The sequence below is a fragment of the Molothrus ater genome, chromosome 4 (assembly GCF_012460135.2).
Source record: "Molothrus ater isolate BHLD 08-10-18 breed brown headed cowbird chromosome 4, BPBGC_Mater_1.1, whole genome shotgun sequence".
Taxonomy (NCBI): domain Eukaryota; kingdom Metazoa; phylum Chordata; class Aves; order Passeriformes; family Icteridae; genus Molothrus; species Molothrus ater.
The window spans coordinates 6,292,149-6,304,883 of record NC_050481.2 but is presented as its reverse complement, the minus strand read 5'-3'; positions in this window follow the sequence as shown (position 1 = coordinate 6,304,883).

Genomic DNA, 12,735 nt, shown 5'->3' with positions numbered 1-12,735 from the left:
GAACCGCATTCAGCCCAACCGAACTAGATAAGCCCAACCGAACTAGATAAGCCCAACCGAACTAGATAAGCCCAACCGAACTAGATAAGCCGAACCAAACTAAACTAGATAAGCCGAACCAACGCAAATCAGCCGAACCAACCTGAACATTACGGGGTCGGTCGAACCGAACCGAGCTGAGCTCCGAATGCAGCGATCGGCACCGAGTTCAGCCGAACCGAGCCGAGCCCGGCCGAACCCGGCCTGCTGCTCTCGTGCACATTAGTTAGCGCCAGTGCAGTCACAGCCTAATGAGCACTGAACATGTCACAGACACACCAGCCACCCTCCTGACACTGATGCTCCCAGGGATTTTCGTTTTGCCAGGGTCCAGAACTCATCAAAAGGAGTGAGAAAATGCTGTCGGCATAAGGAGCTGCACAGTTCATGGGAAGGTCCTTGCTGGACAAGTGACACAAATGGCACAGGGAGCATTGAAAGCAAACCAAGTGACAAAAAGCCACCTTTAGGTCAGAGAGAGGCTGAACCCCTGTAAGGAAATCCACTGAAACAGTAAGCTAAGTGATCGAAATTGAGGGTTTGGCTGTGGCCACCACCTTCTGGTAGGAAATGTTATCATACTATCCCAAATAGTCACAGAAAAAAAAAAAAAAAAAAAAGACATCTTAAATCCTAAGCTTATGAAGTGTAAGTGCAAATGAGATCAAATGTATAAATTCAGGTAAGATATAGACTGCAATCACTGTTTCTGTGGTTAATGGCTTCGTATTCAAACCTGAGTGACCCCCTTCTCCTCTGTCACCTGTGTGTTCTTGCTGTGTTTCCTTGAGTGACCCAGAATACCTTGGAAGAGATTCTTCCCCTGCTCCTGCCTGTATTTGTCAGAAATGGTTCATTTAGACAGCACTCACAAAGAACCAGCCCCGCAGGAGTCACTGCAGCATTGCACTCACCCTGAAATCCTGGCCAGGGCTCCGCGTTCCGAGCACTCGCACGCAGCATTTGGGCTCTGGCCCCGGGCCCCAAAATGCAGGACTCGGCCTCTGTGCTCGGGGCCTGGGCGAGCCTTGTTCTGCACCCCCGAAACACAGGGCTCAAGTCCCGGCTTCACAGCCCTCGGCCTGGCCAGGTGGGACTGGGTCCAAGTGCCAGCAGCGGAGGACTTTGTCCCTGAGCCCTCCTCACCTTCACCATCACAAAAAAAAAAAAAAAAAACAACAAAACAACCAACCAAACAAAAAACCAACAAAACAAACCTACAGGACTTAAGACTCCGATTCTGAGACCAGAAAAATGCCTAATTTATTAGTCTCAGTTCAAAGAGTCATGGAATTGACTGTGGACATCCCCACAGATGGTGACAGGGAATGGACCTCTCACACATTTGATTCTCTTGTGAGAACTGCTTCAGGCTAGCAAAAAACCCACCCGTGGCATTAGAAGGTAGGAAGCCTGCCCTGAAAGGATGCCATAAAATGCAGCCTGTCTGCAATACCGCGTTATCCCAGCACTGTGATATCCCATTATCCCCAGCCGGGTTTGTTGCGCCGCCTCCGGCTCACGGAGCGATGCCGCTCGTGGCTCCGGGCGCTGCCGCGGCGCGGGGAGCAGCCCCGGATCCGCTCGGCCCGGGGGAACCGAAGGGGTGCCCGGTGCCCGGGCCGGAGCGGGCAGCAGCGGGTGACGATCCGGGCGCTCCTGCCCGGCTCCTGAGCTCAGGCTGAGGCAGCTCCCAGCTGCCGCCGCCGGGAAGGAGCAGCTCCCCAAGGATGGCCGCGCTCCCGGGCCATGGCAGCTGCCCCGCCTCTCTCAGGGACAGCGTGAGCAACTGTGACAGACTGCACAGAGGAGCACTCGGAGGAGGAATTCATTCCCCCATCCAAATCAACTGAGTTGACTTGGATAAGGACAGGAATTCCCTCTGGAGTGTCAGTGCTGCCCAGGCACTGGCAGGGTGACTTGCACTGCCACCCCTGGCACCTCTGGTGCTCAGTGGGCACGGCTGAGGGGCTGCTGGGCCTCTCTGAGCTCGCTCCTTTGAAGGGAAACTTTGTGGCATTGCTGAGATGATGCCCTTCGCTCTTTTCCATGTCTCTCTGTCCCAGAGAATGCCCTGCTGCTCCCAGGGCCCCTCCCTGCCTGTTGCTGTGAGCCAGCAGAGGCCTCACTCCCCCTGCAGTTCCCGTGCCCTGCTGGGATATCACATCCCAGGGCTGGGCGGGGAGTGGCACGGGGGAATGACCTGCTCGGGTGTCCCTGCAGCTCCAGCACAGCTCTGCTGCCAGGGGAGAGGAGCCCGGCCCCAGGTGGCTCTGACACTGCTGGCAGTCATTGTCACAGGACTGTGTGGGTGTCACCTCACCAGCAGAGGGACTCCATGGAGCATCTGCACTTTGCCCATCCAGCACTTTCAGAGCCTCTGCCTGAGGGCTTTTGGCACCGGGGGCACGGCTCTGACCGAGCTCCTCCTGAACGCTGTGGTACAGGAAGGAATTCCAATGGATGCCTGGTTGGCTGGAGCATTACCTATCAAGTGGCCCAGTTAGGTTTTTCTGTGTACCAGTTTTAGATTGAACCTTTGTAGAGTTAGATTCATGTTTTGTACAGGGTGATGTGTCACATCACTCCTGAGCTGGGCTCAGCTTTGCACAGCCTCAAGTGCACGGCGCTGCTGAGACCCAAGGCAATAATTTCTTTGGGGGCAGCTCAAAGCCCATTTAGAATTTTACCATTGGACTCAGTGATCATAAGAGTGTTTTCCAACCAAAATGATTCTATGATTCCATATTCCCAAACTCTGAGAAGCCCAACCACCCATATTAATTTTACTATGCCAAACACTCCAGCCAAACCTGCAGTGCCACTGTGGACATACATGGAATAAACTGAGTTGGTTCAGGGGTTTTCAAAATATTTACAATTCCTTTTTCTATTTTTCAGCTCCAGAAACACAGATTAGAACAACACAAAGTACCTTTTATGGAGCTCTTTTGCCAGTGAGGTCCTGCAAAACCTGTTCTGTCTGGAGAACTTGTGCAGATTTAGTTATGCAGTCACTGACAGAGCAATCCTAAGTGACTGGGAAAACTTGGCACCTGCCTTGATCCCCCAGTGTTTCTCAGCTATGACATCGATCAGTTCTGGTCTGCTTGAGCAAAGCTCAGGCTGAGCTTTTGACAGCCTCAGAAGTGCCTGTGCTGAATGTCCCCAATCCCTTTCCAAGAGCACCCTCTCAGGCTCAGCTGATAAAGAGCAGATTAACCCATCACGGATATTCTCATTTGTCAGATGGGGCTGGCAAGGAGCAGCTTTGACCTTTAAGGCAGGAATGTGTCAGGTGCTGTCAAAATGAGTCAGAAACTCAAAACAGATGCTTCCAAGACTGCACAGAGAGATCACTCTTCCTGCAGAAGACCCTGTTCTCTAGGAACAGCAGTGGCAAACACCAAGAAATCCTTGCTTCACTCAAATATATCTTGGTGAACTTTACTGTGCTTGCAAGGAGGGGTAACAATAAAACAATGAGTGGTGCAGACAAAGCTCTGTCCCCTGGCAAAGGGACCTGACCTTCTGCAGCTCTGTCACCTCAGCCCTGGAATATTCCAGCCTTGGCACTGAGGATTGCTGTGTGCCCTGGGGGGTTTGTAAGGTGAGTTACAGGAACTGACAGGGAAAAGCTCTCCTTGCTCAGGTATCACCGAGTTCCACACACCCTCAGGTTTCTGTGGACAGAATCTGTTTCTCCTGGAACTGAAGGGGCCCCTTTTAAAACACCCCAACCTCACTGGGCCCAGCCTGCCCTGCTGAACAATAATCCTGCCCAGAGTGTGAATATTCCCACGGGCCCAAGCCACAGCCCGTGGCAATTGCATCTGCAGCCTCCAACAGCCCCTGGGGAGCAGGGGGGAATTCCTGGAAGAGAAAAGCAGCATTGCCCTGCCCATCAGGGACCATGGCAGCCCCTCCCCTCTGCCTGCCAGCCCCGACACCGGCGCTGCTGCGGCTCCTGTGGGAGGGAGCAGAGGAGAGCATGGAAGGTGCAGCTCCAGGGTGGTGCCCACAGCTCCTGAACTGCCCCTGGCCCCTCTCAGGAGCAGTGACGGGATCTGGGGGATCTTTCAGTAGGATCAACTCCTTTACCTACTCCTCTATCTACTCTAAAAGAGAAGAGTTACCAAGGGGCTGTGGAGGGTTAGGGCAGAGGTGATGAGGTGCCTCCATGGGGCCTCTGCAGGGTGCCTGACACCAGAGGTCTCATAAAGGCACCGTCTGCGGCACCTTCAGCGCCCTGTGCTCAGCCAAGGCTCCCAATCCCCAGCTGGAGGCACGTGGAAATCCACTGCTGCCACACCTGAGGCTGTCAGGGATTTTGGCTGTTACCCTCAGTCACATTTACCCTATTCATGGTAGCCCACTCTTAGGAAGGACAAGTTCTGCCAGCAGTCTTGGTTCCAGGCTGTGCTGAGGGGGGCCTTTGCAGTGTACAGAAATTAATGCTGTGTTTTCAAGAGAAAAGATCTGTGTTTCCCAATTTGATTTGTAAAAATCAGCTAATTTTAATTTATTATTCCTAACTTGAATACAAGGTAAAACTAAAAAAGGCAATACAAAATAGATTAAGATGGAAACTTTTAAGAAAGATTAACAGCCTGTGAGTGAATCAGCAGCTTGGCCTGGCAATACAGGTGCTGAAGGTGCCAACTGAAGGTAAAAAGTTTTCCTTGGAGGCACAGGGTGGCCCAGAGAGTGCCCAAGGGATGCTGTGTGTACAGGAGGTCTCTTACTCACATGGCTGGAGCTGTGCTCTCCTGGTCAGGACCAGAGTCTCCATCGCTGCTCCAAGGCTGGTACGTGAAACCAGACAGGAATTATTTGTGACTCCAACACTGAGGCAACAGAAGCATAATGGAGAAGTGTTGTTCCTTGTCCTTGAGGCAACTGTAAACACAGCTATGAAAACAACAAAGCAGGCATTTGTAGGATGGTGTTTGAAGCTGTATAAAAGATAATACAACAGTTAATTTTCTGTTTAGTTGGGCTTTTCCTCACCATCAGTTGCTACTAAATAAGTCCCTAATATTTTTCAAGGGCATAACTTGCAACAAGACAGCAATAACCATTACATATTGTTTTCAATAAGATGCCATTTTCCTTTCTGGCAGGCAGTGATGGGCTTTTAATGGGTAACATTTGTTTCATAAAACTCCCAGATGCTGCCTTGACAATTGCTGCAAGGGAAGAAAAGAGAAGAAAACAAACCCAAAGCAAGGGCAGAAAATACAAAGAGCAAATGAAAGATTCAGTTTCCATTGGAAAGGAAGGATCTATTGTGTGCCCCAGGCTGATGCAGAGTTTTGCTGGATCAGACATCTCTGCTGGACCTGTGCTGCAGAGCTCCACTGAGATCCTGGCTCTCCCACTTGGTGCAGCCCCCCAGCCATTCTGAGCCACGATGGGAAATATTGGAAGGGAGTTACCATGCAAATGGAGCCAGTCAAGCAGAACCAAAAATCATAGGGGATAAGCTTTCCAGACTATAAAAAATCCCAAATATGGAAAAAAAATACAGATGATAAATGAATGGCACCAACCTCATTCCAGGAGATGAAGTGCAGTGTGAAGCAGCAGCAGTTTAACCTGAGGAATGGGACAGGCAACATCTGTGAAGAGCCAGGACAGTAGCCATGGCCATTGCTTTTCCATGTCTATTTTTTGAGCCCTCCAGCATATCTGGTGAGTGGCAAGAGGCACTTTTTTTTTTTTTTTTTCCCCTGAACAGACCCAAACCACGAGACTTTGAAGAGTCTGTCAGCACTGCCTCATGACTGGTGCCAGGGAGCTAAAGACAGGCAACTGAATGCCTTGGTCTGAGTGGTTGGACAAAATCCAGGGGCTCCACATATTCTGTGGTACAAAGGAAAACTGGAATTGCCACAACATATCTTTCAAGCAGTCCTGCTTACCTGCAGACCTGTTCTGTTCCCCAGGTCCATGGGGAGGACAGCCATGGGAGATGGATTTGTTTGCACACCCTAGGTCAGGTTCAGGCAGCCCTGCTCCCCCTCAGCTTCCCACATTTAGTCCAAACAGATTGGAGAGGGAGCATTTCCTCACTCGCTGCTTCTCTGCTCCTGTTTCTTCTTTTATGCAGAAACAAGAATTTCCAGAGAAGAGCTAAAAGGGTCATGACTAGCATGTGTCCACACCTTTGTTTTGGATGGTAAAAACTCTCACACCCTGTGAGGTGTCTGAGTGTTACACAAAGCAAGTTTGTGAATTTTCCCTCATCTAATCCCACTGTCTTTACTCTGAATGACTGTCTATGCAATCCTGTATTTACTCATCACAGCAGCTCCAAGAAATACTGCACTGTTCCCAATACTGCACCAAGAAATACTATTTCCTAAATTTGGGTAATCTACAAAAATTCACAAATTCAAATCTGTTTAATAATGTGATAACAGCACATCGTAATTTTAAATTTAAAACCTGTATGCTCTCATTACGTCTGCAGGTCTTTCATATGGATGTCATCCAGAAACAAGGCAATGCAAGCTGATCTCCATGGAGAGAGAGACACTGCACCCTGACCTTGGTGCACAGAGATTTCCTCACTTGCCACACAAACATTTTACTGGCACAAAAAGTAACTGGAGTGGAAAGGGAGCAGTTCCCAACTGACAGAGCAGCCATAGTTCCTTGGATCAGCCCATAACTTGGGATTAAAAAAAATTGTAAAAGCAAAAGCAGACTTTTTCTTAAAGCACAAATGCCCAGTAATACTCATGTTCTACATCGTGTAAGTCTGAAGCATTTTTAAGGCATCACGTGCTGAGGATGGGACAGGGGAGCATCAGCCAGAGTCACTGGTGACCTCTGAGGGCTTGCTGCTGGATCAGCCTGTAAGATTCCCAACAGTTTAATTGCAAGCAGGATTTAAAGCTCTGCAGATCACAGCTACCGGAGCAACACAGCAGATTTTACAGGACAGGAACAGGTTCTGTGTATGGACAATGGACATTCCCACACAGCACAGTCCCTACATTGCCACAGTCAGGCCGTGCTGCCTCCTCAGACTCTGATTTCCTGAGGCTTTGCCTGATGCTGTTTTCATTCTTCACACTGAGGGGCTCCATCACTCACTCACCCTGGGAGATCATTCCACAGTTTAGAAGACATTACTATGGCAGTTTTACCCCTGACATTCATCCAAAATTCTACTTTTCCTAATTTAATAATTAAATTCCATTCTCTACTAATCTTTTTTCCCTCCATGGGTATTTAGGAGTTCCTTTCTTATTGCAGATAAAGTCAAGCTATGAGCAACTAGAAATCAGTCTTACTCCTTAGCTGGGGAGATGTAACCTTGAGCAAGTACAGGTAGGTAATTATGGACTGTACTTAGGGGTCCACTAAAACTTTCTGCCTGATTTCCCGTCCCTGCAGGGATGATAATTGGTGTTCCACATGGAAGAATCCCAGCCCCTCTGGCAGCGAGCAGGGCAGCACTGAGAGGCTCCAAGAGCAGCTGTGTGCAGCCCCCCAGGCTGGGAGAGGAGAGGGAAGTGTGTCTCAGCTCTGCAGAACACCAGAGAGCAAACAGAGCTGTGAAATGCACTGCCCAAGGGACCAGGGTCAGATGAGCTTCTCCGCAGGCTGTGGTGCCCCGCTGCAGAAACAGGGCAACGTGACTCTTGCAAGTTAAATTCCTAAGGGGAGGAAGGAATAGGCTATGTTCTGATTGCACATTGGCTTAAATCAGGAGCTGCTCTAATATTCTGTGGAATGGGATGGGTCTGAGTGCCAGCTGAAGTGAAAGGCAGCTCAGGCTGAGGCCATGTGTGTCCCAGGTTTGCTTTTTCTTTCTACATTATTTTTCCTTAATATAAATATCAACCACAACAGGTACTAACAGAAGACTCTGGGAGCCTTTCCCAGCTGCTTTGGGCTTCAATCCCCAAAGCTTGCCTCTCATAATTCAGTTTCACCTTCAGGCACTTTCAAGTTAATAGACTCATTTGAGCAAAGGGCTTATTGGAAATCCATGTTGGAAAATAGTGAGCGTAAGTGTGCTGGTGCCAAGCTATAAACACATTTATACAGTGCAGTAAATCAGTGCTGCTGCCTCTCTTTGGAAGGCCCAGGCCAATTAAGCTGAATGTACAGGATATGAGGATGGAACCTGTTCAGCTGCAGGCAGGTAGCAAAGACTGCAGCCACACCACCCTGCTGGGCCTCATTTTGACATTGCCCTGCCTGGCCAAATTTGATGCCATTTGCTTTTGGCTTGTCATTCACTGACTGCTGAAAAAGAACAGGGATTTGGAAAGGCACTGGCAGCATTGTGTGGGTGCAGCACGAGGACAGGCAAATGGAAGAGGCAGGAAAGGTGATGCCTGTGGACATCTACTGGTACAAGCTCCACAAATGAGTCTGGGCTCTGAAACGCAGTAATGGTGCTGGACTCACTCAGAATTCCTGCATAGGTAGATGTTGTATGATTTGACCAATGACTTCTTACCAACAAGAAAATGTTCTTTGTTATCACAGCATTTCATTCAACTACCTTAATAACCCCCCTGCCTCTTAAGTGTTATCTAAAATACAAAACGAGGTACAATAATAGGATGGGATGTTACAGAGAACTGGTTGGCTTTTAGTGCATTAAATCCCTAGACATTATTTATATTTTCTGTTTGTGTAAAACCTGTCATTGACTATTTAATGTAAAGTTACCATTGCCTGAATAGGTGCTCAGATCATAGAAGCTCTAGCTGGAAGCTGACAGCTGGCAGAGGTGTCTTGTAAAAACTCTAAAATGCATTAGAATGCACACAGAAAAGTAATTTTTTAAATGAGAGAGAAGAATAAAAAGGGCCCTTTGTCCCATTCAAAAGGGGAGAATTCAGACTTTAGGAGAGAATTAAAAAGGGGGATTTCAAACTTTCTTTTCAAGGTTTTGTTTTCCTTTTAAGATTCAGAAAAGTCAAGCAGTCTTGCTGCTGCCCCAGTCCCTCGTGCAAGATAGTCTCATGCTACTCTGCCAATACCTAAAGCAGGAGGAAGAGATTTCCAAATAAAGTGCCAAAAGCAACTACCAGGTCACCAGCACTGACTGCCCAGGTCCTAACCCATGGCACTAATTATCCATCTGCCTTGTCAGCTGCCTGAACAGATTCTCCATCCTATGGCTGGGCACAGGAACAGGCTGCCTTTCCTCTTCTCACACATCCTGCCATGGGTAGGTTTGTTTGGAATGATTTTTAAACTTTGTTCTAGCTATTCTGTTTGCACCTTCACTCCTCTCATTACTTGTTTCACTGCTCATTTACTCACTGGAACAAAAATTGTTTCAGACAAGCACTAAAGAAGTGAATGTCTGTGAAGAGAAACCAAGCTCATTCCATTCAGGAAGCATGGTGTTTTATCACTGCAGCATGATAAAACAGAGGTACTCACCTTTAAATCCTGGCTTTTGATAGCAAGGAGAAGCTCACATAAGCACAAAGCCCATAATACAAAACCCCAAGTGCACAAATATCTGCCGTGAGCAGGGCAATGCACTCACCTTGGTGGGGAGCAGCCCATAGCCCTGGAGCAGCATTCATGAGCAGCTTGGCACCTGGCAGGCCTTTGCACAGGAAATGCTGTCACCTGAACAAATAAAGGAGATATCCTGGCAGATGCCATGGAAGCCTCTCTTTCTGACTTGTACCAGCATCATCTGGGGGAAAAGGGAACCACAAGGAGGTGGAAGAGCAGTGGCCTCTGACTGCAACTTCCTGCTCACAGGCTGCTGCTGCCTACCTTAATCCTTTAATTCTTCACCAAGGCAAGGGGATGTTTTCCACCTTCACAGCTCCTTCACAGCATGAATTAGTGAGCTGGCTCTACCCTGAAGTACATCCCAGCTCCCATCCTGTCTGCACCAAAGCCATCATTACCTGCAGAGCAAACAATAGCACAGAGTGAAGGGTGAAAATCTCTGTTGAGATGTAGAAAGTGACTGCTCCTGGCTGCCTAAGGGACTGCTCCCCTCAGCATGGCACTGGCTGTGCAATGCATTTTCTTTCACACACAGTACTCTTGGTTTTTTAATATCTTGACTGGTTCTTCCAGACATTAGTCCCACTTGCTTCTACAGCTACATCCCTAACCAGCCTAATTTGTCCTCTTTATCATCTTGAAGAAATTTTGAAAGGCAGCTCAGAAATTTTTCTATCTGAGTTTTCCAAGTATGTTTCACTATTCCAGTGTCTGTTATATTGAGCTTGGAGCATCCTCATATCTACAAGGTATGAGAGATTTCATTCAGTGCAGATCCTTTACCAAGTCTAAAGGCTCCACTCAAACACCAGTCTGGGGTGGCTCCACATTTGCTTTTTCACACTCACATTAAACAGACTTTAAACACTTGACTTATTTGTGGTACATGATGTTGCACGATCTGGAAATTAAATATCAGGATTGTATTTCACCCCCAAGTCCCAAGGGGTTAATAAAGGAGTCTGTTTGCTGATTGTTTTCCTGAGATATAAACTTATAAAAGTACATTAGTTCCTCATCAATTTGCAGTTTATTCTACATTTTCCCTGATGGTCTTCCCAATAGCATCCTGGGGAGGAGTGAAAGGGCTACAGGGATTCCAGAACAAATCCTTTGCAGAACAATTTACAATATGTACATTTGTTTACTTCTGCCATAATCGCTACATCTGCTTTCCTGACACTAATTAATTAGGCCTCGTTTAATTAATTGTGTTCTCTGAGGAAGGTGCTGTTGACATTTTGCAGCTGGTACTTGAGGGGGGAGCTGTGCAAGGCAGAGCCCCTGACAGCATCCCTGGTTTGAAGTCCTGCAGCTCCCCACACCCTGCCAGTGCCCGCTGGGCCGCGCAGCTGGAAGGAACCCGCTGGATCTGAGCCTCCAGCCCTCCTGGAACTGCCAAAAAAACTTCAAGTGGAGAAGTAACAGTCCAAAATCTGACTTGAGTCTAAATAAACCCCAAACACAGAAACACAGATGGAGATAGCATACCTTGAGTTTCCTCCCAGTGAGGCCTCCTCCTCTATTTATTTACTTCCATAGATTTATCTCAACTTCCTTGGGTCACACTTGGATGTGATGGGACAGGGCTTGTCCTGGAGCAAGTTAATAACAGCCCCACAGATCTGCCCTGCACATCATTCCTGTGTGTGACTGCACAGTCTTGTTTTACACAGATGGGCAATCATGCATACAAATGCTCCTATAATTCATCCCAGAGTTGCTGAACTGTTTGTACAGGCAACTTTCCATCTATTCCTAGCACTCCACATGCAACAGAGGTGTTTTCTCTTGTTCCCTAAATATTATTCTTCATTAATTGAATTTTGGTAAAACAGCTATACCTTTGAGAGCTGGAGATTCTTAATCTCCTAACAGGCTCTTTGAGGTCAGGGGAAGAAGAAAGTCTAATATTTTCCACAGTGCTATGTAACCTACTAATTTCTTGTCAAAATGGCATGTGTTTACCATCCCTCACTGATACTCTGACTGGACTTTGGCAAGGAAACCTTTGCCAACAACCACTTTATGAGCAAAGCCTGCACTGTTTCTCCCCGAGAGCTATTTTTTAAGAACACTTCCTTTAAGGAAAATTCTTCTCACAAAATTTCGTGGCTGACTGAGGTGTCCTGCTCCCAGCCTGGCGGCGCGATTTCAGCAGCATCACACCAGAAATAAACGGGATTGTTTTTGGTGGCACGATGTCACATGCATTGACCATATCCCTGGCAACAGCGAGCCTGCCCTGTGGCTGTTTGAGAAGAAAGAAATGGAGTGAATCAGAATAAGCCACAGTCCCTGCAAAAAGGGGAGGGAAGAAAAGAAAGGAAGAAAGGAACAGCCACAGAGCGGGGTCTGGGAAGATTAGGTGCTGGTTTGAAAACACTGAGGAAATGGACTGAAACCCAAAAGATTACTTGTCTACTTTCTAGCTGCAGCAATAATCATTCTCTGCTAATGACCTTCCCTTTTGTGCCATGGGTGCCATTAGCAGTGTCCCAGCAGTGCCCAGGGGTGCACAATGCATGTGCTGGGGATGTGCCATGGCATCAGCCACATTTCAGGAAGGAGTTCCAATGCCTGAGTTTATTTTGTTTTGCTTGCAAACATCTGAGCTCTCCAATTTGGTAAAAAGAAAAAAAAAAAAAAAAGCACTGCAAGTCATTCTCTTTAGGGCTCCACATAAAAATCCTATCAGTGCTTTATAGACAGCAGTATGGTGGTTTTCCTAACTTCAAATGCTTTCCTGCTCCTGCTACTCATCCAGATGGAAACATTCTGCAAACAAAAGCAGTGCAGTGAAGGCATGTGTGAGTTTGCTCCCAGACACTTCAGACTGCACATATTTGTCTTACTCTCTGCTGTTGGCCAATCTGTCATTGAAGGGCATAACTACAGGTTTATCAGAAATGCAGAAAAGCTCTCTGTTCCTGTCTCTTTCACTTTGTTTTTCCTGCAAAGCAAGTTGTCAGCCAACAGCAGACAACACTCAACTGCTGTAAGACAGGTGATTACAAAAAGTAAGAAATATTTGATTTTTCTAAATGTTTTCTGTCTTGGTCTGTACCCAGGATGCTGCTTCCACTTGAAATTGTTTTTCATGGCTGTTATCTGAAGCCCATAGCTTATAACAAAAAGAGCTGATTATGTAAAACCAAAATGCCATGGGGCTGTCAAAGCCCAATAACC